Here is a 5,215-nt window from a genome sequence, read left to right as displayed (position 1 = left end):
ACTCCTTCAACTCGTTCCAAAAAAATAGGATTCCGCGTAATAAGCTTTTGATATTCAACAACTCCTGTTAAAGAATAATCGCAGAAATCCAAACATTTATCTATCCATCCGTGAGGTAGATCAGCAGCTACTCCTCCGATACGGAAATAATTATGCATCATTCGCATACCTGTGGCAGCTTCGAATAGATCATATAGCAATTCTCTCTCTCGGAAAATATAGAAGAAAGGAGTCTGTGCACCGATATCTGCCATAAAAGGCCCAAGCCATAACAAATGAGAAGCTATACGACTTAGCTCCAGCATAATAACTCTGATATAACTGGCTCTTTTAGGTACTTGAATATTTCCCAATTGTTCGGGGGCATTTACCGTTATTGCCTCTGTGAACATAGTAGCTAAATAATCCCAACGTGTTACATACGGCAGATATTGTATAATTGTTCGGTTTTCCGCAATTTTTTCCATTCCTCTGTGTAAATAACCCAATATAGGTTCACAGTCAATAACATCTTCACCATCTAGAGTAACAATGAGTCGAAGAACACCATGCATTGATGGGTGGTGAGGGCCCATATTGACTATCATGAGGTCTTTTTTTGTAGCCGGTACAGTCATATGCTTTCTTCCCCGATTCATTATTCCATGAATTGTTGAAAACGAAACAAAGTTCATCAAAATTCAAGATCTAATAAACCAAAAAATTCAAATGAATCCTCAAATTAACGATTTTTTGGCTCCCGAATATCCAACTGACCAATTAATTCCTTATAACGTACTCTATTTTTTTTTGACAAATAAGCCAGCAGCCGTTGACGTTTTCCCAGAATTTTTCGCAGACCTCTCTGAGATAAATAGTCTTTTCTGTGAAATTCAAAATGTGCAGTAAGTCTCCGTATCTTATTGGTGAAATTGAATACTTGAAATTCAACAGACCCTTTGTTTTTTTCTTTTTCTTCTTGCGGAATAACCGAGATAAATAAATTTTTTACCATAAAAAAGAATAATTCTTCTCTCTTTTTTTTTTTCTTTCGTTCCCACAAATATGGATTTTACCGATCAGGAATAATAATAAAATGATAATGCCAGTCATTTCGATCTGGTACACACAATAATCTGGATTTATTCATATAATAACTTTTTCTATTTAAATTGAATTAATAAATCCAATTTAATTTGTAATTTGATTCGGATACAATACATAGAAAGGGATGGTACATTTCTGGACCCACGAAAGAGAATGATTTGGGTTTAAGAAGATTCTGTTGATTCATTCCTAGGTCCAATTGATACGTCATTGAATCAGTATCATGTGTCAGAATGTAATGTAACACAACGTGTGTGTACACCTGTCTGTCTTCATATATCGGCTATGATACATGATGTATATAAAATGTACCATTAACTAATTCTGAATCGTGGATACATATATATTCTTGACATACTGAAACGACTGCCATTATTCGTATCAAACCAATAGCGATTCATACAAGCTAAATCTTCTAATCGATAATTGGGCCAAAGAAATAATTTGAATTGAATGAATTTATTTGTATCTGTATCAAGACACTTGTCCTCATCCAAAAATTGCCCAGAGTTCTTTACGTTATTCTCATTGAAAAATACTGGATTTATATCCACAATATTCTCATTACTGAAATTGAAACACATTAAAATTCTCAATTTTCTACGACGTCTAGGAGATAGAATATTTTCAGGAACAAGAAAATCATAATGATTTTCATCTCCATTCATAAGCATCTTTCCATGTTGTGCAATAGATCCATTGAAAGAATTCTCATCAACATATTTTTTTTCTCGACGTTCTCGATTAGTTTGGTGTTTACTCTTATGGACCAATGAAATGCCTATGGTTTGATACATAATAAATTGTCCATCCCGTTTTATAGACAGGCGGGCTGGTTCAATAATAAATATTCCCCTTTTTATCAATTCCGTAAGAGTGAGATCCTTCTGAATCAACATTACGTCCAGGCGCATTTCTCCTCTTTGAATAGAGGATATAGCAATTTCCCTTGGATTTATCAGTCTAAGCAGGAGGCAATATACCTTGATATTATTGATCATTCTTTGATTCAAAGAATCGTCCCATCTCAATTGAAAAAGCAAATATCTTTTTAGGAAGAACTCTAGTTCTGCTTCTCTGTTGCTCTTGTATTTTCTTTTCTTTCTCCTTTTTTTAATGTCTGATTCCGCGTAATCCTTTTCAACATATTTTTTTTTTTTTTGTGCATCTGATTCAAGATTCTCTTGGTTTCGTGCATCTGATCTAATATCCCCTTGGCCCGGCTGTTCTTCTTCTTTTTCTTTATTTCGGTTCTCTAATTCAAGATATTCTTTTTGATTAGATGATATACGAAGATCTTTTTTTTGATTTTCACTAATGTTTTTATTTTCACTAATGTTTTTATTTCCATGAAAATTTAAAAGAAGTAATTTGATTGGTATGATCCATGGTTTCATTTTATATGTATCATAAAGTCGCACAAATTCTGGGAAGAACCAAGATTCCAGATTCGATATGGGACGATATCGCATTTCTTCATTCATTCCCATCCAATCAAAAAAGTTTTTTTTTTGATTGGGTGGGTTGATTTCTTGATGAATCGTGAAATAAAAAAGATCTTTTTTATCAATTATTTCATAATCATTAATCCCATTCTTAGTATTTTTATTAATATTGGTCCCAGTATCCATATCGGTCCAGGTATCAATATCGATATTTTTTCTAAGACAAAAATGCAGAATTCTCCACTCAAAATATTTTCTATCCGGATTTTTACCCGTATCCATAATAGACTCTTCTTCTAGATAATCACTAATAGCTATATCCCCCAGTACATAACATGATTCGGGTTTAGGTGTGTTGTCATTATAGGGAATCTCTCGGCCCCCATTTACTTTTAACGGGGATACATAAATATATGAGCTCTTCCTATCCTCATAATTAATATATTTACACGATAAAAGATCATATCTGTAGTGTTTTTTAAATTTTTCTTTTTGACTCGGCAATGAATTCACCGCGCAATCATTTTCTTTCTCGTAATAAATGAATTGGTCTTTTTCTTTTTCATATGAATCCCATTTTTTGGAATCTTTATTTTCAATCGTACGACGATGATTGACTCTAGTTCGCCATTTTTTCGATACTAATCTAGACCATCTATTCTGAGATAAATTGTATTGATAATGACGCTTTAACCAGTTTTTCCATTCATTCATTCTGGAATTCGAAAATTTCTTATGTCTTGGTTTGAAATCAAAAATTCCTCGTGTACCCAAATAGTCCTTTATTCTATGCTTAATAAAAGGAGATGCGCCATGATATTGAAGTACAGATATCAAGTGATACTTGTTAATAACTTCTTGGTTTTGTGATAATTTGTAAAATACATATGCTTGGGACAAGAAAGATAAGTTACAATAAATCTGTGAATTATTATTTCGAATATTCGAAATAGAAAGTGACTTTTGGATAGTCAAAATAAACTGAGTTGTATTTTGATTTGTTTCATCAATTCCTTCTTTATTTGTTTCATTATTGTAAATATATTTATCGATAAGATTTTTTGTTGATTCAAGGAAAAGTTGTGTATTAATCCTGGGAATGTTAATGGCACATAGAAAGATATCTATGTATATTCTTTCAATGAAATATTTTATAAAATATTGCGATTTACGTATTAATCGGGCACTTCTTTTTTTTGATCTCTGCCAAATATGTTTCTGTGATTCCGATCTTTCATCATCAAAACTTGTCTTGTTAGGACTAATATTTATATCTGTATCTGTAGTTAGAAATATTTTTTTCTTGTCTTTTTTTATTTTTTCTATTTGATTTTTGATTTTGGTTGTACTATCAGTCAGATCTTTCATTTTTTTTTCTGTCAGTGAATAATTTGTCCAATCCATGGATCTAATTTGAATAGTCGAGTCGTGAGTAATCTTATTACTGATTATGAAATCTTTTCCAGTTTCACTCGGTTGATAGCCTTTCCTCAACCCAAATAATAAAATTGAGTTCACTTTTGTAAGCTCTTTCATTATTCTTTTTATAAATAGAACTATTTTGATAACCCATCTTATTTTTTCTTTTGAGACCTTTAGACAACATTTTGTTCTTTCTTTTAAAATTCTGAAAACTCGAAAATATTTTTTTTGAACTTTTCTCGTTTTTTTTTCGAGTTCTTTAAAAATGGGTTCAAAAAAAGAAGGTTCTTTTCGTGGAGAACCAAAAGGTAATTCAGTTTCCATTCCCCAGACCGTTAAAAAACAAAAATTTTCTATTTTTCCTTTGTTTTTCATTGGATCTCTATGATGAAATTGTAGTTTAGATCCCCGCCAAGGTTTCAGACAGAAAGGAAATAAGATCTTTATCTGAATCCCATCTGTTAACCAGTTTTTCGGAAATTCTGTTTCTGATAATTGAACACCATTATAGGTGCATTTAACATGCATTTCTTTATTCCACTCCTTCAAATCCTCGTACCACTCGGGAAATTGAAATAATAACATACGGCCAAGATTTTTAGCTATTATCAATGAAGGCAATATGATGTATTTTCTAAGAATCGATTGGGTTACTAACATAGAACCTCTTATTGCTTGAGCAAATATAATAGTATCCCAAGTTTCTGATATTGCTATCCGTTCATTCTCCTCTTTTTGCTCTTTCTTTTTTTTCTCTTTTTCTTTTGCCTCTTCCTCCTCAGAATCTGAGGTTTTGAGTTGCGGATCCTTTCCTATCCAATTCCTAAAAAGTGGATTAATCATTCCAGAGATATCAAAAGAGAAAAAAAATGTTTTGTCTATTCTGTCCAAAAAAAGCGGGGAATGCACATTTGTTTGAAACATTTCCCAAGTCACTGTTTTACGTCTTTGAGCGCGCATGGATCCTTTGATTAGATCCCGACGAAAATCCGATTGTTGTGAGTAACGTATCAAAGCCACTTCTTCCGCTTGATCACTATCATTATTAGTATTAGTACTAGTATGAGTATTGATATTCTGATCGTTATCAGTATAAATTACCACACGTTTGGCTTTTCTTGAACGAATACCAGGATCCTCCGTCGATCCTTCCTCATTTTCCGCCTCTTGTTCTTTCAAATCGTCGGTCAATTTATATGACCATCGAGGAACCTTTTTACCGATTTCCTTTATTCCAATGGATTTATTTCTAATAGTTTGAT

Source organism: Tasmannia lanceolata, unplaced genomic scaffold (genome assembly GCF_043159265.1).
Source record: "Tasmannia lanceolata isolate RefF3 unplaced genomic scaffold, GAP_Taslan_0.1 ptg000993l, whole genome shotgun sequence".
NCBI lineage: Eukaryota > Viridiplantae > Streptophyta > Magnoliopsida > Canellales > Winteraceae > Tasmannia > Tasmannia lanceolata.
Note: the sequence above shows the minus strand (reverse complement) of the source record.